This window comes from Bombina bombina, chromosome 6, assembly GCF_027579735.1.
Source record: "Bombina bombina isolate aBomBom1 chromosome 6, aBomBom1.pri, whole genome shotgun sequence".
NCBI classification, from domain to species: Eukaryota; Metazoa; Chordata; class Amphibia; order Anura; family Bombinatoridae; genus Bombina; species Bombina bombina.
Window position 1 is genome coordinate 693,693,600 of NC_069504.1, and position 22,483 is coordinate 693,716,082.

Consider the following 22,483-nt stretch of genomic DNA (forward strand, 5'->3'; position numbering starts at 1 on the left):
AGTTTAAGGTCTTCCCATACCCCCCACACATCCGATTGTAGTTTAACCAGGCCCGGAATTCATCTTTCATCCTCGACCTCTAACTTGAAGCACTCCGCACTATCCTCCCATTGGTGGTGTAGTGCCTTCTATTTCCACTTTATATATGCCAGTTATTCAAAGTGTACCCCCGGCTGCTAATTTTCAGCAGCCTGCTTTAGCCACTCAAAGTGTTGATTGTGTAGTGTATCCTTTCCCCTTCTCCTCAGCTTACCTCAATCTGTGTCTTCATTGTTCACCTCCACTTCTCCATCTGCTGCCTCAGCTGTCTGTTTTCTTGTCTTCCATTGCGGCTGCAATGGCCCCATCTTCTTCATAGGCTCCTCTGGTACTTTGGTCTCCATCTCGTTATCCGGTGGTTCCTCCTTTGGCCGCATCATCAGAAGTCACCATCACGTGGGTGGTGCCTTCCGGTGATGTCAGTCTGAGGGGGGGGGTGGCAGAATAGAAGGTTGAGTCCTCCAGAGCTCCATGAAGCTGAGTACCATGAAAGGACACTGGCAATGGTCAGATCAGTGAGGGAAGTCCAGAACAAGCAGCAATGCAGTGAGGGGTCTCAAGTGGTCTCAAGGGATCTCCGTCATTAATCAGTGGGGCTTCTTCGACTAGAGCGAGGAAGTCTATAAATTATCAAGGGGATCATGGGGTAAATGTTAGGAAAGCCATTCCGTCTCAGAGCTTGAAGCATAGTGGACATAGTGTGAATCCAAGTGAGTCTGTTAATCCTTTGATTTCTCATGCAGTGTATGCTTCTGATATAGAGTTTGTGTGCAAATGATACTAACATTAACCCTCAAAGAGTGGATGTTGTTTCTCTTCAAGTGCAGAGTGATTCTCCAGCACATAACCTTAGTTTGCACAATGAATGTGTTTCAGCTTCTGATGCCTCCATTAACCCACAGAGATCGAGCAGTGTGTGTGTGAGTCTCATATTCAGCAGGCATCGCCCGCTTTAGGTTTCAGGTCTCAATCCTCCATAGCTGGTATTCAGGGATCCACAGGGGGCAATTTGGGTGTGCATCTTCCTGCTAGTAGTACGCAATCTTTACTTCTTAATACTGACCCTGCCATTTCTAATGTCCAAAGTGCTTGCAAGTTGTTGTCTCTCTTGCAAGGTGTTCTGCGGGTTGGAGACTCTTTTCCTGCAATCTCAACATCCTGAGATACCAATGGTACATCATCTGCTGTTGGTCAGGTGGCTCCCATTCCTCCTCCAGTGACTACTAATGATAAGATTCCAGCCACTTATGAGTCCATGGCAGCACAGGAAACATAGTCTTCCAATGAGGCACCAGCTCAGGAACCTACACCTTCAGGACATGGTGAGTCCAATTCATTTATTTACTTCTGACTCATCCCCATCTGACTCAGACAGCGATCACTAGGGTTACAGAGTAAAGGTCATAAGAGAATATTTAAAATGGTTAAAAGATTGCTGCATGAATTTAATTTGGGGCCATTCAGCAGTTTCGCAACCTCTGTCGGGGACTCACCCCATTAATTCCCCCGATCAGCGTCATTCAACTAGTGTAATTTCTGAACGCAAGGTCACCTTACATGGTGACTCTCATCCCATCTTTATCCCCTCTCTCCATGCCAATGTAAAGCCTAAAACCATTAAAAAGATTCACCAAGGAGGGGTGGAGCTGGCCGCAGCTAAGATGGCTGCCTAAGTCCAAAGCTCCAGAGTAGGGCACTCAAAAATGTAAAAAAAGACCGGAACAATTAGAAATCTGTTAACCTCCACCACTGGATCTCACAAGGATTTGAGTTGCGTTTCTAAGGATACCAGTTTGACTGGGATCACCCAGCTGTAAACGCTCCATCCGTCATATGGGCAGGAACATGTAAAGACCGACACGAGAAGACTACAGGCAAGTGGGTAATATAGAAAAAGGAGGGGGTAAGGAAAAGATAAAAAAATCAGAGCAAGCCCAATATAATCAAAGTTCCGGTCTGGGACATCATGAGCCTGACACGCAGTAAAAATTTAAATCAGCCCTCTCAGATCACACTGACAAGCCGCACAACAATACCACCCTGACAGGGGAATACTTAAAACGACAACTTATATAATATCCCAAAGAAATAGAGTGACTGTCAAACTTTAAGTGTAAAAGCTCTAAATGTAGCAGCCTCTTTCTTTCTACATATGGCTTTATAACTCACATATCTGAGGTGCACAGCGTTCATATAAATAGTGATACCGCAGCTTACTCAAGCAAAGGATTTGCTAAAATATAGAATTACAAAGCAGCACAAATCCTTTACAGTAACTATACAGACTTTTGACTCTATTTGCCTCATACCACAACCTCTGAGAAAACGTGCTTACTCTATCATACAAGGCCAGAATTAACCCATCATGGCGTCAAAAGGGAATGTTAAACCCACTAAATCTACTCGCACTAAGGCCATTAAAGGGAAAACAGTAAGCTCCTTTTTTAAAGTAAATGTAAACTTCCGTGCAACTCAAAGTCCCAATGCAAAGTACATGCAAAATTAAAGTGAGCCGCCCACATCTATGGAGATAGCAACCCCTCTAAAACCAACATTGTATACTACGGCCAATATATTGACAACCTGCTGGTGGTGTGGGATGGTGATGAAATATCAGCACAAAAGTTCATGGAAAATTTAAACAAGAACCCAATAAATTTAAAATTCATGGGGGAACAACATGAAACCAATATTACATTTTTGGATTTGGAGTTAAAGGGACACTATACCCAAACATTTTCTTTCATGATTAAGGTAGAGAATACAATTTTAAACAACATTCCAATTTACTTCTATTACCTAATTTGCTTCATTCTTTAGATATACTTTAATGAAGAAATAGCAATGCACACAGTGAACCAATCACAGGAGGCATCTATGTGCAGCTACCAATCAGCAGCTACTAAGCATATCTAGATATGCTTTTCAGCAAAGAATATCAAGAGAATGAAGCAAAATATATAATAGAAGTAAATTTGAAAGTTGTTTATAATTGTATGCTCTTTCCAAATCATGAAAGAAAAATTTGGGCTTCATGTCCCTTTAATGGCTGACCCACACACAGGTGTAATTAATACTAGTGTATATAGGAAACCTTCAGGAGGGAATACTATCCTTAACTATAAATCTTGTCACCCAGGCCATGTAAAAAAAGCAATCCCGAGGGGACAATACATCTGAACAAGGAGAATTTGCTCCAATGAAATGACATACAAAGAACAATGTAAAATATTGAGGGACCGACTATAGAATAGAGGCTACCCAGAAAAACTTTTGAATAACACTAAAAAAGAGGTAGATCAAGTACCAAGAGAAGACCTATTGCAGTACAAAAAAGAGAGGCCAAAATAAAACAAATATTGTTGTTAAAATTTTTAGCACCCCCTACAGTTTAGAATATAAAAAGATCTGTAATAAAATCAAACAATGCCTTCCTGTTTTGGCTGGGGACCCAAGTTTAGAATGTATAGCTATAAGGGTTGCAAGTTTGTAGCCAAAAAAGGAAAGACTATTGGTAATATCCTAGCCCGATCTGATCTTCCAAGTAAAAATGTAAAAACATGGTTACCCAATAGATTAGGCTGCTACAAATGTAGGGCTAATTGGTGTAAGGCGGGCAGCCATGTCAAGGAGGGGACCCACTTTGTATCCACAGTGACGAAAAAAATCTTATGACAGGTTTAAATTAAATTGTAAGTCAAATCCTGTAATTTTTCTCCTTACCTGCAGGGGGTGCCAAATACAATATGTTGGAAAGACTAAACGTCTTCTGAAGGACAGAGCTTTAGAACATGTCAGAGACATAGAACACCCAGAAGTATTTACCCCTGTGGCGAGACACTTTAAAATTGCACATGCAGGAGATGCCACACTTCTTTCAATCCAGGCTATTGATCATGTCCCAGTTCATAGAAGAGGAGGGGATAGAGAATACAAACTAAATTACAAGGAGGTAAAATGGATCTTTCAGCTTAACACTAGACATCCCCAAGGGATAAACATGGAAAGCGATGTTAATCTTTGTATCTAGATAAAAATCCACATTGAAATCGTCATGTATACATATATAGGAAAGGGGGAAATATAGGAATGTTAGGTCCTCACCAATCCTGAATAGTCACACATATACATCAATAGGCAAAAATCTCCTAAACAATCAATAATTAATAGTAGCTGGGGTACCGCTTCTTAGCAATTAAACAACAATTAAAACTCAAATAATTATTTTTATAAATTTATATTCATACACATATAGAATTGTGAGGATATTGCGTTTTTTTGCACTAAGAAGGGTTTCTTGAACTTAACGCAGTGGTAAACTACATTTCAATACATAGTAAAATAGGTAGGTAGGAGTTAAACATTTGGTCAATTGTTTTTAATTGATTTTTAATTGTTAGGTAATTGTTTCATGCCTCTTTAAATAGAGGTCTCAGCTGAGGCATTAGTTAGCAGTGAGCAAGTGTGGCAGACCCACACAAAACATGTCTGCATTTTTTTGCCTTTGCTGATAACTCCTACGTACCAAAAGTGAGCTGGAGGCTCACTTTTGTTTTTTAGCTGTATCTCAAATAAAGTTACTTTTTATACGTTTTTTGCCCTCCTGCAAGTCTGTTTTATCCTCACCGCCTAGTGATTCCCGGAAGTACATGCAAAATTATCTTGACTTTAATTCATGATTTTTATTATTTTGGTACTAATAATCTTATAATTGTACCTCGCAATCCGCTATGCTATATCGCCGTCACTCCGCCTGGATATTTTTTTTTTTATTTTGATAAAAATCGTCTTCATGATCCTCATTTGTTCGCCAGTGGTGTCTCAACAGACAACTACACGCCCCCAACTTCAACTATGCATGCATGTCTCATTGAATCTCCTGTCTTTATAGATTTGCGTTCATGAGACACGCATGCACATTGACGGCACAGGAACAGATAATACGATCTCTGCTTCGATGCAAAACAATGAATTGAGTAATTCCTTGTTTTACTATGTATCACAGCAGAGATCGTATTTTAACGCATGCGCAATACAGGATGCTTCACTGGTGCACGCATGGATGACCATGTAAGAGAGGGTGGGACCGCTCTTACTTCTGAAAGAGAAAAACCAGCAAATGAGCGAGTGGGCAGAGGATCAGTAAGTACGGTATGTGCGAAAAATAATAAATAAAATAAAAGTAACTATGGATTTTTAAAAAGAAAACTTAGCGACTAGATACAGGGTGATAAGATGGATCGAAGGCATTAAGGTTTTTGATGAAAATTAACTGTCACTTTAACACCGCAGGATCGCTCACACACTAATTGCTCTCCTACATCTAGAATTAACCTCTCACAAGATCTAACAGAGGAAGCTATGACAGAGCAATATACTATCCTCACTTGCATCTACGCAAGATCTAGCCAATATAATAAGAACTTGCATAAGAGAGGAACTACAAGAACTCAGACAAGATATGCACACAATTGGGTTTAGAGTTGAAGCCCTTGAGGATCAAGGAGATATCCTGAGAGAGGAATTTACATCTATGCAATAAACCATTGACCAGCAAACAGAAGTCATAACATCTTTGCAAGACAAGATGGAAGAATTGGAAAACAGGAGCAGTAGTAAAAATATCATAATACAAGGAGTACATGAAACTGTACTACCGAAAGACCTACCTGTTTACCAATCTTCATTATTTACACACCTATTGGGTGACCCAAATGCGGCAAACATCCAATGGGTAAGGGTGCATAGAGCCCTCAGACCGAAACCTCCTGATACTGCTCCCCGGAGTGTTATCATCATTAAATTTATAAACTTTCAGGAGAAAGAAAACTTGATGGCAGCCTCCAAAAAAAAAACAACCAGTGAGATTTTGAGGAGTTGTTTTGCAGTTTTATGCCGACCTAGCTATCCGTACTCTGCTAAGGAGGAAAGAACTTCCCCCATTGACAATATTACTGAGAAACAAGAAAATACAATATAGATGGGGATTTCCATTTCAACAATTAGTAATCCATAACAATAGGAGAGTGTTCTGCTCAGGACCTGCTGAAGTAAACAAATTCGGCAAGATGTTGGACATTGACCCACCAAATATGCCCGACACGCAACATACAATGGAAACAGAGGACTCAGGGATCTCTAGGGTAAAGAAGAAAGGATCTTGGATCACAATTCCTCCCGGGGAAAAAGGAAAACAGGTTCCGAACACACCCCCTAGAAATAGAGATCACCCCAGAGCTACCACCCCAATCTCTACCTCCTCAAAAGAAGACCTTGCTTCGGATACGGAGCCTCACTGAATACCTGATATCAAAAACAAGGGAACTGTATCCTGGCTTCACAGAACCCTCTGATCACTGGTATCTTTTATGTTATTTTTGTCTATATCTTTATGTAACATGTTTTATCTATTATATATATATATATATATATATATATATATATATATATATATATATATATATATATATATATATATATATCTATATAATCTATTTATCTATTAATATATATATTGTGACTCAATAATAGCACACATTTGATGTCAGTTAACGAATCTTCAACATATTTAACTGTACTCAAATCAAAAGCCTGTCTTAGCCTAAAAGGTAAAGTTATAGTAACTGAGTGCCTCCTTAAAAATTCCCCTCTTAAACTTATACATATCACCCAGTATTCCTTGCACTACTGGTGAATGTGTAAGTCCTTCAAGTTGAATTGTTATTCACATACTGTTCATACATTTAGTTATTTGAAAATGTTGAGAAATATTCAATTCAAGTTTTGATAGGTACAACTTAGATGAATACTATGTACTAATTTACTTTGCTGATGTAATGGTGTCTAAAAGGTGTAAACAAAAGAGATGTCTTTATTGGTCATTCCCAACACACTCCTATCCCTTAACTAATAGACAAGATTCATATAATTTCCCAAAATGTAAAGGGATTTAACTCCCCTAACAAGCGCTCAATGGCGATGCTTGATATGCATAAACGTCATGTAGAAATATTGTTCCTGCAAGAGACAAATTTTCAGAAAAATAAAGAGCCCAGATACTTTGGCCCTCACTACATTCATCACTATCACAGCTCATATTCCCCAAAAAAGAGAGGTGTAAGCATCTTGTTCCACAAAAGTAAAGCATTCAAGCATATACAAACCTCTAAGGACAAGGAAGGGAGATTTCTATGTGTCATTGGCTTAATGTATGGTACACCAGTACCATTTATTAACATATATGCACCAAACACCAAACATATCCCCTTTTTTGTATGGTATTCCAAAAGATCTTCCACCTAGCCAAGGGAATAATTATATTGGGAGGGGACTTCAAGTTTTCAATGCAACCTCAATTAGATAGCTCCAATCCCAATACTAAAGAACTGCCCACTATCTATGGAAAATGCTAAAAGAACATAATTTATATGATACATGGCAATATTTTAACAGTGATAAACGAGATTATACCTTATTTTCGTCACCTTTTAAAACATATAGCAGGTTAGACTATTTCTTCACCATCCAGAGTGACCTATCTTACACAGCTAACTCCTTCATAAAAACAACTACATGGTCGGATCACTCAGCAACGCTGTTACAATTAAAATAGCCTAATACTAGACACAAGTTCACATGGAAATTGGATGATACACTATTAACTTCCAAAGAATTACAAGAAACACTATCCAAATCGCTCAGAGAATTCTTTACCATAAACTCTACCCCAGACATAAATGATTTCACCCTTTGGGAAACACACAAGTGTTACATGAGGGGATCATTTATTAAATATAAAGCACAAAGGAAAAAGGTTGCCTGTCAACAATACCTAGATCTAACTACTCAACTCTCAAATATACCAACTTAAAAGAAACCCTACTGGCCCAGATATTTTTAAGGAGCTTTAAGATAGAAAATATAAATTAAATGAACTATTAGCTCAGGAACAACAATCAATAATTGAAAGATATAAGCAAAGATTTCTTTATGAGGGTAATAAAGCGGGGGAAATGTTAGCCAGATATCTGAAAGCGAGAAAATTGAAATAATTTTTTTACAAACTATACACCCCTCTTAAACAGAAACTACTCACTACCCCTGACATCATTAATACTTTCAAAGAATACCACACTAAACTTTACAACCTTCATACTACAGTTGACCAAACAAATATAGAAACTGACATAAATGCTTATCTAAAGCAATCGACCCTCCCAACTTTGACCACAGAACAAATAATTGAGTTAGATGCCCCTATCACTCTGACAGAGATAACCCTAGCCATAAAAGACCTAAATGCGGGTAAAAGTCTGGGTCCAGATGGGTTCTCAGTACGATATTATCAGACATTTAAAGAAATCCTAGCCCCTTTTCTTTTAAACTTATTTAGCAAACTAGGAGATGAAAATCCATTCCCCCAAAGTATGGTTGAGGCACATATTACTGTTATCCCCAAACCCGGGAAATCCCCAGACACCCCACCCAATTTTAGGCCTATTTCCCTTTTAAATGTGGATGTAAAACTCTTTGCAAAAATCTTAGCGATCCGTATCAACAGAATCCTACCGACTCTAATCCACATTAACCAAGCTGGCTTTACACCACACCATGAGGCTAGAGATAATACTAACCTTAATAATACTAACCTTTTAGATTATGTTACACAACAGGGAATCTCATCAATGTTATTGTCAATAGACGTGGACAAGGCTTTTGATAGGCTCAATTGGAGGTTCCTAAAAGCTGTAATGAATAAGTTTGGATACGGACCAATATAAGTAGAGAAAATATTTGCATTATATCACCTTACCACAGCCAGAATACATTTAAATGACGCGTTATCTCCCATAAACATCACTAATGGAACTCGCCAAGGCTGTCCCTTATCGCCTATACTATTTATATTAGCCATGGAATTACTAGCTACCAAATTCACAATAACCCAAATAGTAAAGGAATTACTATTAACCACTCACAATATAAAATGGCACTTTATGCAGATGACCTAATGCTCACCCTTACTTCTCCAGTTAGCTCACTCCAAGCTCTCAGAACAGAGTTATCAAGATACAGCAAAATTTCATATTTCAAGATCAATAAAACCAAATCGGAATTCCTTAGCTTAAATAACCCTGTCACTATTGCACAAAAGATATTGAAAATGACAGAAGGATTTTCATTTTCAATATCGCTCCAAATCAGTTAAATATTTAGGCATACAAATCTCAGAAGATAAATCAAGTGTATACTCATTGAATTATTTAACACTACTTTACAACATTAAGAGAGACCTCCAAAATTGGGAACCAAAAATAATAACTTTGTTGGGCTGCATACAATCGATCAAAATGATGATTCTACCCAAGATTTTATACATCTTCCAGGCACTTCCCATATCATTACCTGAACAGTATTTACACACCCTACAAAAGACCATTAAAACCTTTATTTGGTCAAGCCATATGGCTAGAGTGCCAATGCGAACTATGAATATGCCAAAAGAAAGGGGTAGACTGGGAGCACCTAATCTTACATACTAGAGAATAGCTTCTCACCTAGCCTATGTTGGTCCTCTACCACACAACAGAAAGCTTTATTAACTTTATCTACCATTACGAATATGGGAACATCTGATTAATAAAAACTCATCTATATTCACAATTCCTTCACCACTATCCCCTATTTTCACAAATGCAATTTAAAACATAAAACAAGAAGCAAATGTAGCTACACATATTTCAATACACTCTATGATCAAATTTTATACGGTATTATCCAGTGGTAAATTACGCTCCAGATTAGAACTAGTAAACCTCAACATACAAAATTTTGATCACTGGTATAAATACTAACAGTTACATCATCTTATTACTTCCCACACAGATAAAACAAATATAAGCAGAAATTTAACTCATTTTGAGCACTTATGTTACCAAAATATAACCAAAAGTATTTTATCTAACACTTAATAATTATTTTACAACACCACTCACAAAAACTCATATGCCTTGAAAAGGGAAGAGTAACTTCCCATTAAACTTAAAGAGAAAGAATGGCTCACAATATTCCACCGTATGAATTCCTCCTCATCCTCAATGAGATTCCGGGAAACCAACATGAAGTTACTCAGTAGATGGTACTACACCCCACGTAGACTAGCACAAATATTCCTGAGATCCTCAGCTCTATGCTGGAGAGAATGTGGCCAAATGGGCTCAGAGCTTCATATTTGGTGGAGCTGTCCGGAGATAATGGGATATTGGTTACTAATAACTAGAGAAATATCTAAAGTACTGCAATTTGATGTCCCATTAGACCTGAAAATCTGCCTGTTCAACAAACCAACCAAATTGAAATGTAGACTTCAATCTAAATTATTAGATTTAATGCTACATTTTGCCAAACAATTAATTCCTAGATTGTGGAAAAATAAGACAGTCCCCTCAGTAATTGAATGGATCTCACATGTCTCATTAACTATAACACTTGAAAAACACCATTACTTTATAATACATCAAATGGATGACTATTTCTCTATTAAGTTCCTATGGGAGGAATACAGATAATAATAATGATATTCAAATATGCTGTTTTCCCACATTTTCCTTTTGACACTGTCAGGACACTATATATGTACCAATAGCTGAATGTATGGAAGTAACATTGTTTTAAATGTTATTTTATATTGTACCTTTGAGTTAACACTGTTTTGTATGTTATTTTATATTGTACCTTTGAAGTTGTATCAATAAAATTATTTGAAAAGAAAAAGATTCACCAAGGAAAATATGTTAACATATCTGAATTATCAGTGGAAGCATACAGGCAGAAGGAGAGAAGCTCTGATGGTACAGGCCCTAAGAGATTTAAACGCCCGGACACATTCGATGAGTGGTTCCGATGTTTTTGGGTCTTTTGTTCATGCTATCTAGAAAAGTACCCCAGTCAAACCCATGCTGTATTAAACTACACAGATACTATACATTGGATCCAAAGGAAGTTTAGAGAGGGTGCCTGGAGGGACTATGATTCTGAGTTTAGGTGTGTAAAATGGCCGGTAACCCAGTTCTTAGCTTTAATTACACAGATATGCAGCTGTGGCAATGCCTGGGTCCTCGTAGATCACCTTCCACTCCCCCTAATAATTCCTCCCTGCAAACATTTCGGGCCTCAAAAAATAAAAGAAGGGGTGGCACTTGCTGATCCTTTCAAAAAAAGAAATGTAACAGAGGCAGAGTCTGTAATTTTAGACATGTCTGTAAGTTCTGCAGCGTTTCCCACCCTGGATGCGATTGCATCTGGAAAAAAGAAGGCTCAGCTGATAGACCCCCTCTACATTAAACCCAATTCTGCTACAAAAGGCGCACATGCTGGTGAAGGTTCATGCCCTTGAACCTTGGTTATATGTTTACCCCAACCGCCAAGCAGCAAGCTTGTTCTGTGATGGGTTTAAAAATGGGTTTTCTATTCCTGTAGCTTTGGGAATTTGGGGATCAAAACCTCATCGCAACTTGCATTCTGCAAACCAGTATCCCCAAGTAATAAGAGAAAAACTAGCTAAAGAACTGAGTCTGGGTCGCATGATAGGCCCCTTCCCTTTTCTTCCTCTCCCAAACCTGGTGGTTTTGCCCTTTGGGGTAGTTCCGGAAAAAGAGGTGGTTAAGTTTCAGCATCTCTCCTACCCTAAAAGGAGCTCAGTGAATGATGCCATAGACCTGCAACTCAGCTCAGTCCTTTACCAATCTTTTGATAGCACCCTTGAGCTGGTGAGAAGAGCAGGGAAAGGTGTTTTGTTGGTGAAATTAGATATAGAGTCAGCATTTTGTTTATTGCCCCTTCATCCATCTGTCTTTCCCTTATGGGATGTAAATTTGACTGTGGTTTCTATGTGGACTGCTGCCTCCCTATGGGCTGTGCCCTATTTGAGTCCTTTAGCGTATTTTTACACTGGGCGGTAACCCATAGTGTAGGCAATGATTCAATAGAACACTATTTTGATGATTTCTTGCTGGTAGGTAGGAAAGACTCAGATGTTTGTTTGAGTTTAATGAAGGAGATGAGCAGGCTTATGTTCAACTTTGGGGTCCATGCATATTTTAACATTCTTGGGAATTGAAATTGATACAGAGGAAATGCTTTGTAGGCTCCCTATGGACAAAGTTCAATCTATGCTGGTGGCAGTTTTAGTGTACCCGCTTCCAGACCATCTATCCATTTAAAACAATTATAGTCCCTACTTGGCCTTCTTAATTTTTCCTGCAGGGTAATTGCTATGGGAAGGGTTTTTTAATCATAGCTTTAAAAGGAAACTCTGTGGCAAGTCTAAACCTTCAGACAAGATTTTAATCTCAAGGGACATGATCGCTGACCTGAGGGTTTGGGAGTTCTTTCTCCAGCAATTTAATTGAGTTTGCCTTTGGTGCTCAGATCCTGTTTCTAGCCAAATCTTGCACCTTTTCATGGATGCAGCAAGTTCTCAAAGCTACAGGACTTATTTTCCAGGGGAATGGACTCTTCTCAATATTTTTCCCATAATCCTCTCCGTTGAGATCTGGGGTACACAATTTTCTAACAGTACTGTTGTTTTCTGGCCTCTCTGCCACATCTGCAGTAGTCTGCTTGTTACATCATTTGGTTTTATGCTGTCTAGAATTCTACATTCAATTTCAGGCAAAGCATGTCCAGGGGGTAAATAATGTCATAACTGACGCACTTTCTAGATGTGATTGGGGGACTTTTAGATGTCTTATTCCTAATGCTGCGGAGGAAGGTTTAACTTGTTTCCTTTAGCAGCTTCACAATCCTGGATATCCTTACTCCCATTAGTGCGTTCTTTCCTAGCCCCAGCCTCGTGTCACTCTTATGTTATAATGTGGAATGAAGGGGACCACTTTTGCAGTGGCCAGGGTGTGTAGGTCACTGAGGGATCTCAAGCAACCCTGTATGATTGGCTGGTGAGTTTAGTGAATGCTGGCACACGTCAGGGCGTTATTCATTCCTGGTTAGTGACCTTATCTTTCACTTATCGCACACTTGCCTTGCCCGACCCAGCTTATTTTTTTTTTAAGTCCTTAAACCGCAACACAAGGATGTTCGCAGGCCCATTACGCAAGACCGACTTGAGCAGATAGTCTCAGCTTTAGAATATGTATGCTCTACCCCAGAGGTTGACAAATCTGTTTAAAATGGAGGAGCCAGTAAGAATATTTAGGAGACAGACATATTTTTAGGAACCAAACAGTGGTATTTGTATATACATATATGGGAAATAACCCAAAAAGTTAGGCTCCCTGGCTCCTGGGGTTGTCGAGCCCTGCTCTACCTCTTATGAACTTGTTTTGTTTGTACAGCTTTTGTTTTAGCATACTCTGCATCACTACGAGAGAGTGACCTGGTAGCCCCATCTAAACATCACATGGACAAAGGTGTGCAACTGGGTCATGTTAGGGCCTCTCATGATTCCATTTTACTTTTTTTTCCCCGTTCTAAAACAGATCAGGAAGGAAAGGGTATATGGGTAACTATTCCTGCTGGTTTCAGGGTTGGCAGCTGCCAGTTCTCTTAGCTAAATAATTCCTCAATTCCGTATACATGCGGACGGAGCCTCTCTGTCTGTTTTTCAGTTTTATAGAGTTTTGGCTCGAGCAGCTTCTAAGGCAGGCTAAGTTGTAACAAAAATTGCTCATCACTCATTTCGTATACAGGCATTGACCAATGCTGCCCTTCTGGGTTATTTGGCAGATTCAATTAGACATTTAGGCTGCTGGCACTCCAATACATATAAGGGTTATGTTCGCCCAGTTGTTGTTTTTTTTTTTTTTTTTTTTTTTATATTTTTATTGAGGTTCTGAGTAGGCATACAACAAATATAAAAAGCGAAACATAATGATGACAAAATACAGATATCGTATAATACAGTTTTATATAAAAAAACAAAGTACATTTCCAAGAAGAATAATTCAAAGTATAGTGTATAAGTATAATGCCAAATATTCTGTAAGCCCACTGAATAACAGAAAAGGCCACTCTTGGACCCCAATTATGCGCTCATAACCATAGACAGAAGGCTGTTTCTAAGAAGAGAGACCACTTTTGGATCTCCATATGGGAACCTCTATTTTATAAGCTTATAAAGTCTTAAAATGTATATATCAAGGTAGTATAACATCATAGTAAAGAAATATAACTAGAGCCTTGCCTGCTAAGTAACTAGAGTAGGAAATTTTAGTAGTTTAATATAATGTAAGGAGGAGCTGCGCTATCACCTGAGAACTGTGGCTATGTGAGACATAAGGTCCAATACATAAGGGAGGCGTGATTCACTCTTAGAATATAAGACTATCAAAAGAAAGGGAATTTCCAAAGCTAAATTAAGTGCATGCAGTACAAATAGTAGGAAAAAAGGCCAACCTCTGTGACCAAAGAAGGGTACAATCAGTCTCTTAGTACAGTGCCCATAGGAATACTGCATTAGAATATCAGTAATAGATCAAGCTGGTAACATTAAATAAGTCTTGTCCACTCGGGGGGTAGGATTGTGCACAATAATATGATTCTGAATGTCCTGCTATCAAGGGGTAAGGGAATTAACAGAAGTACCAGAGGTGTAGATTATAAGCTCTAAGATTTAAGATAGCCCAGTTGTTGTTTAATTGTTGCTTTATTGTTTTATTCCTTGTACTAATTTTATTTGTCTTTACAGGAGTTTCCCACGGCGCAAAACATATTTGTTTGGGCATCCATCCGGTGCCTGGCCCTCCTAGGGGAGCAGCGTTTAGGTTTTCTCCATCTAAAACTTCCATTAGATGGTTAGGTGAGAGAGGGATGTGTTGGCCTCAACGTCTCACAGTCATATCAGAGGCCCTACTATGCTGGGGTAAACCTCACATAGTCATCCTTCATCTGGGAGGTAATGATTTATGTGCTCTACCGGTCCTTCAACAGATAATGATAATGCAGGCTGATATAGGCTGGATTAGGGCTCAACTTCTCAATGTGATTTTGCGTGATTTTGTAGGCAGGACCGTCACAGAGTCTGGTGGCTTCATGGTAAGGCACAAAGCCCTTATGGCCAATAAAACATAATTTTATAGGCAATATAAGGTAGACATGTGCAGTCAGCAGTTTCGTCCACTTCCGAATGCAGAAGGCAGCAGCCGCTAAGCTCTTTTCGGAGCCGGATTTCTTCTAGTGAAATTGCAACACACTAAGATCTGGATTTGCACAGATTTGCAAAGTGTGTTGCAATTTCACATGAGGAACCAGGCTCTGAAAAGAAAAGCAAGTCAGCAAGCGGCCGCATTCTTCTGCACTTAGCAGCTAACTAAACTGCCGAATGCACAAGTCTAATATAAGGTACAACTAAAGAATGCAGCGCCACATATTTTTGTTAATAACATACGTGGAGCTGTTTCACCCTTCCTGTAAATCAGGACGTGGTTTACTGGCGGCAAATATAGCATCTGAGATGCTATCTTGTGGCAAAAGGTCACAGCCCTGTTGCGCTGGAAAAGGTGAACAGGGGGAGTGATGGGCGAACTGATGGGAGGGGTGGATAGCCCTCCCTCCCGTGTGGGTAGGTTACGTGATCTCAGCAACCCCTTAGTAGCATCTCCTTTGAGCAGATGGTACTCTGTTGCTGATTCCAGTTGGGCCGCTGACCTCTGGTAGTGCTAGGTTAGTTAGCACTCTCTGTTGCCGCATAATAGTTTAATTTGTCGAATATATAAATAAATACATATATATTTAACAATGTTTTAATAAAAGTTAAAGTTTCATTTTTCCCTCTTTTGCTGGTAACAATCTGATAAGCCTGTAATCCCTTCTGTTCCTTTAAATAGGAGTTCAAAAATTTTGTTTAAAAAAAATGGTTTTACAGTATCTAGAACCTCACATAACCATCTTCTTGACTTGGAGTAATAGATATACAGCAAAGACAAATCTCCTTCTGTACAGTGAGGTTTGGAGTTTTTGGTGATATTTTAAACTTCATCATTTAGCAATTTCAGGATTTACAGTATGAGAACTCTTAAAATAACTTTTTAGAAGATGTGATAAGTTGAAGTCAGTCACTTCCTTCTTACAGATATTAATATCACACAGTGTTCTTGATTCTCACCAAAACAGAAAATGAGGTTTTCTTAATTTATTTAAAAAATGTAAAAACATCATTGATCAAACAGGCCTAGTATACCCATCATGCACATATACAAAAATTGCATTCAGATTATTTAACACAGAAACACCGCTCTATCCAATTGCAAGAAAAAAAACTCCATTAACCCATTTGGGATCTCAGTGATCGGCATTCATTATCGGCTGTTTTAAGTGCCATTGTTGAAAATATAATTGTGAGCTAAAAATCTTGTCTGTGTTTTCCAAAAACTAAAATAAAAAATTTAAAATATTGGAATCAACCTCATAATAAGTGTAACTATTTGAAGCGAATACAGATAGAAAACCCTTTATGCAAACCGCTTGGGACCGGGAATGGTTTGTATGTTGGAACTGTTTGTATTTTGGAATATTTGTATCTTTAAAATGGTACAGTTTGGAGAAGGGATGGGACCAAGTGTAAATAACAATATCTTATGTCATTTAGGCAATATTCACGTCATAATACAGCGTATACATGTAACCTAAAGGGAGTTTTATATCATTTTCAATACTTTTGCATACATAGTACCCTCAGAAACATAGTACAGTACTGTAATCAGAAAGGTAATATTTGTTGTTTTAAATAAATATAGACTATAATTTGCATTTTATAACACAAAAAGCAAACCAAAAACACAGGCAGAGAAGATTGAGACTTACAGGCAGGAAAAATTTAAATTTTTGAAAGTTTATTTTTTTAAAAAAAATATTAATTAAAAAGTTTGGTTTTCAGAATAAGTTTGGATTTTGGAATTCCGGATTGGGGATTTGCACTTGTTTTACATTTTCTAACAAATTAGAGTGTATCATTTATGCATTACACTGAACCTTTATGTTGTTACATAATTTATACAATCCAGCCTGAATTCTTGGCTGCTAAAGTTATCTGCAGTGCACAATGTAAGGAGCGACTTAGAAGTGCAAAAATAAAATGCTGTAACGTGTTAGTGCATTTTATTATTGTTCTTTTGTTTGCATATAATTATGTGTTGAATTCCTGCAAAAGGGATTAAATAAACACATTGTTCAAGTCAATGATAAAGCAGCAATGCACTACTGGGAGCTAGCTTATAATATCTGGTGAGCCAATGATAAGAGGCATATATGTGCAGTCCCCAATCACCAGGTAGCTCTCAGTAATGGATTGATGCTCCCGAACCTATCTAGGTATGTTTTTTAACAAAGGATACCAAGAAAATGAAATGTCTTAATATTGCATGTTAATTGAATGTTTGATCTGAATCATGAAAGTTACTTACATGTCCCTTTAAATCAAGTAAAATCTGCAAGTAAAAATGCAGCAGGTCTTATCTCCCTTTACATGATATATTTCTAGGTCACTGACACCTAACACCTTTATGACCTTGAATGCAGATTATACATTCAGTCATACTCGCAGCCTGCTGCAGCAACCTGTGCTCTTGTGACACTGAAACCTGCCTGACAGCACTGGAACCTATCCAGCAGAAATATGAGACCTGCCTTTTTTTTTATTTCCGGTAAACTTTATCTCCAGCTGAAGTGCAAAAAAAAAATATATAAAGAAAGGAAGAAGATCCTGTTTCACTTTACAGCCTGCTCTTCATTTGTCAATAAGGCCTTGATCCTTTACTCCTATTGAAAAAAGTAAAGTGTAACAGAAGCGGAGCAGAGAGGAGCTCAGATTAAGAATGAACCTATATGGAATTATACAAACAAGGAGCCTGGGACTGACAGCTAAATATGGGTGAGTACTGCTGTAACATTCAGAGCTTCTTTCATTCCATCATAAATGTATCTGTGTGTGATTCATACTGCGTGTGTTGTTAATAGGGCAGCACACAAGGTATAATTGATTTAAATTAAATTCTGTCATAGAGGTCAGGTCCTATCTGAGAGCAAAGCCCAATAGACTAAACCTAATACCTCTGTGAGAGGTTTTCTAATTCAAGACCATTCTAATTTACTAGAAAAACTGATATGCTGTGGTTTTGCACTGAATAAAGCTCCATTGAACAGTAAATACATGCTAGGTAGAATAATGTTTTTAAAGCAAAGATTTGCTTGAGAATAATATGCAGACAGACTAGCTGGATATAAGAACTTTATAACAATTTTCGGGACACATTTGAATTTATTTTTTTATTTATTAATAATCACTTTTACTTTTTGTTGGTTTATCAAACCAAAGATTAACCTGAGAATAATGTGAAAATATAATTTTAAAATTATATTATTGTTTCTAAAACATTGAAGAAATTATTGTAAAGTTTAATTTATGTAAAGTACTTAAGTTTTTTATTATTTTCGTTTTTTTTTGTGGAGCTCCAATAGATTCTATGAACTTTATATGTCTCTAATTGTCCTCAGCAGAAGAGATAAGATAAGGGGGATCTAGGTTAATATGGTGGTGCCCAATACTGAGAAAAACAACAGAGCTAAATTACAAGAAACTGGGACAAAATAAATACTAAAACTGTATTGCAAAGTGTTATACAAAAGTTATATTTAATTTTATAATGTCCATTTTAGTTTAGCAACACTTTAGAGTGAAATAATTCCACAGTGTTTTTCAAATATATCAAAAACACATTTTAGGCAGATTATATTCAAGATTTTTGCATTTATCTTAACAGCTTTGTTGTCGTGAAAACTCATTATGGCCTTTTTCAAACAGTATTTTTCTTTCGTGATTCACATAGAGCAAATCATTTTAATTTACTTCCATGATCTAATTTGCTTCTTTCTGTTAGTACTTTGTTAATAGCATACCTAGGTAGCCTTAGGAGCAGGGTTGCATTACTGGGAGCTAACGGCTAATTGGTAGTTGCACATATATGACTCTTGTTGGATTAGATCAAGTAATTTGTTTACTAAAACTGCCCTTTAATGGAACTATACTGTATTTTATTGTATCACTGATGTTTTTTTGTTTAATTATGTTACACAGGTAAACAACAGCAATTAAAATAAGAAAACAAAAACAGTATTCATGTATACATGCCCACTAGTTGATAAGGATAACTGTTTTGGTTGGTAGGGTCAAGCACTCATAAATCTAAAAAGAATAGCCTTTTTTTGTATATCTGTGAAGTGAAATCTCTGCTATTTTACATTATCTGCTGGGTATTATCAGTCATTCTGGATTTTATATTTCAAATATCTGCAATATGATAGTTTTAAGATAAATATGCGTCACAATGTGCTTTAATTGTATAGACTCAATAACACATGAATATATTATATATTTATTTTTTCTCTTTTGTCACTCTCTTGAAATGTAATTTTCTTGAAACATAGTATTTTGTTCTTGTAAAAAGCTATAAGCTTGCAGCTATTTACGTGACCTTAACGTACCTCTTTAAAAAGGTCAGTAGGTTTCAAATGTTGGCAACAAAGCAAGATATTATTTTCAAAGAATCAGAAAAATTGCTCGATAACAGTGAGCCTTTTGGTGGCACAACCATCATGTGTCCATATAGTTACTAAGTCATTATCAAGTTTCTTCCTTGAAGGGACGGCAAACTTTTTAAACTTTTTTAAAAACAGCCCTGAGCTTGACTTTTCTGAAGGGAATGTCCCCATTATAATGTAAATTACACCTCTGTACTTAAATTACATCTAAAATGATTGAATGTGCATGTGGTTGACCATTTATTTGAGATACAAAAATATATTTCAAATGAATTAGTTTAGTCTTGATGAAATACATAGGCCTAATTTTCAGTAAGAGATGATAAGTGTCTGAATCATTATGACTCACATGTGCTCTGCTAAGGAAATCCTTTCAAACACAGTAATGCCAAAATGAAACTTTCATTATTCAGATACATCATACAATTTTCCAATTTACTTCTATTATCCTGGTGTCCTTTGTTGAGTAGTAAATGTAGGTAGCCTCAGGATCAGAAATGCACTGCTGGGATCTAGCTGAACAGGTGAGCTACTGACAAGAAGCATTTATGTGCAGCTACCAACTAGCTCCCAGTTGTGAATTTCTGCTCCTGAGCCTACCTAAGAGAACAAAGCAAATTATAAATATTATAAATAGAAGTACATTAATATGTTGTTTAAAATAACATACTCTATCTGAATCATAACAATTTTATTTTTCACTTTACTGTCCCTTTAATTGTGATGAGTTAGGAGTCCCTGTGGGCTGGAGTGCAGATACACTGGTCCTCTGATCGCCCAGTTCTTTGTGGTAGCTCAGTCTTCACCAATGTAGAATTTAAAATGTGAACTGAAAGTAAATCTGAATAGAATATTTAAAATATATTTATTTGTAACACATCAAACTATATAAATAATGAATAATTAAGACCGCTGCTCCTTAACTTCTCAGCAACCTTTTAGGTGGCGGACTGCAATCATCCAAATCTGATATGAATGATTGACACCCCCAGCTAGCGGCCAATTGGCCGCGAATGTGCAGGGGCGGTATTACGTAAGCATTTCACACAAAAATCCTTATGCAATGATACGTTGTTGGCATTTAGCGATGCAGGACGGACATGATTCTCTACAGCATATCATGTCTGCCCGGCATGTAATAAATTGACCCCAAAGTTGTGATGTTAAAACAGATGTCTAAGGCTTCAGTAGCTGTCTGTCTATGTTACTCAAATGTCTACAGCTGTGGTTGGTGGTTATAAGATATACAATTTGAAACAAGGGGAACAGCACACATGTAGAAGTAAGTGCACGGTAGACCTCTGGGCGCTGCCAAGCCCTGAGACAGTATTACAAAAGAAAAAGCAGGGTCTCCAGCACTTAAAACACTTTATTTTGCACAGTCAGCGACGTTTCGGGGTCACAACCCCTTATTCATGCTTGGCCAAGCATGAATAAGGGGCTGTGACCCCGAAACGTCGCTGACTGTGCAAAATAAAGTGTTTTAAGTGCTGGAGACCCTGCTTTTTCTTTTGGTTATAAGATATACAGCATCCAAATAAGCAATATGTTGTTAAAGAGACATTGTACTAGAAATGTAATAACTCCTAAGCTTTACATTCCTGCTTCTCATATAAAGATAGCAAGGGAACGAAGAAAATTTGATAATAGGAGTAAATTAGAAAGTTGCGTAAAATGACATGCTCTATCTGAATCATTACAGGGACACTTAACACCTGCCTGCTAAAATCCTTAAATCTAACTCCTTCTAATCAATCAAAATCAAGTTAGCATGAATATCTATGCCAATTTGTCAGCTTACCTTAAAGGGCCACTGTAAGTAAATATTTTCTATGCCTGTTACTAACTAACTACCCCAAATACGCTTTTTATCAATAGCATTTCATTAACATATCTCTACCGTATATCAGAAATCTTGTCTGCAAATTTAATTGTTTTCCAAACCCACTCCATGGGTATCCTTTGCTCTGTACCAATCCGTTTACAATACCTAGGTTTCAAAATGGCGCTTTAAACACAAAGTTATTGGTTTAAGTATTTTGAACACACAGTGCTGAAAATAGTGGGCAGGATAACGTGACATCATCGGCGAATAAAAGATATAACTTTTAGAACATTATGAAACTTCGTTTTGGAGAAAATATAGGTCAGTAGGTTTTAATTAATGTTTATTAACTTTAATATGTTAGTTGTTTAGCTTAAAAATTATAACAGAAAGTAATCCTTTAAATTGTTCAAAAAAAGTGTTTTCAATAACAATGGTTTACCTGTTCTTGATGCGTGTATGCATGCCGCCATATTGACGTACGTTACACACAGGTACACCAGTCACATGACACGCACGCATATTGTTCTCTTATGTATTTGCTGCTTAGCGGAATCTCATCTGCAGCACACGCTCACTGTGATACATGCAGCACATGTGATTCATGCAGAGCGTGTGCTGCAGTGTTTGTGGAGATATTGTTTTAACTGTGACTAATAGTAAAAAGTATTTTTAACATAGTATTATATAAGTAAGTAAATGCACGGCTTCAGACACAAGAATTTAAAGTAGCAAGCTCTGGGTAGAGAGGGGGAGATCAGTCTGGAAATAAAGGGTAAGCCTTTCATAGGGAAATCCAAGCTCCGGTTATATCAAATGGTTGCCGAGCACTCCAAATCCTGCAGTGCTTATACTGCACTGGGAGATCTTTAGCCTTCCAGCCCGAAAGTTAAATTACTCCTTGGGCTCAAAGCATGACTCCTACTGCCGGCTAACACAAGGCAGCCCAGTCTGTCACTACCAGGGACTGTTGGCAAACTCCACAACTGCATCCTGTTACCACTATCTGGCAACTATACACAATGGGGAGCATGATCAAACTATCGACTAGATTACGAGTTTTTCGTT

At 37.6% G+C, this 22,483-nt stretch overlaps 1 protein-coding gene across 2 annotated transcripts in view; it reads left to right on the forward strand.

Annotated features, from left to right (window-relative positions):
- Window positions 1-17,712: 17,712 nt before the first annotated feature.
- LOC128663458 (PH and SEC7 domain-containing protein 4) overlaps window positions 17,713-22,483 on the forward strand; it is a 139,436-nt gene continuing 134,665 nt past the window's right edge. For both annotated transcript variants that reach the window (XM_053717793.1, XM_053717795.1), the window contains exon 1: window positions 17,713-17,923. The gene's annotated coding sequence lies outside the window, so the exon portion shown is untranslated. The remainder of the gene's footprint in view (window positions 17,924-22,483) is intronic.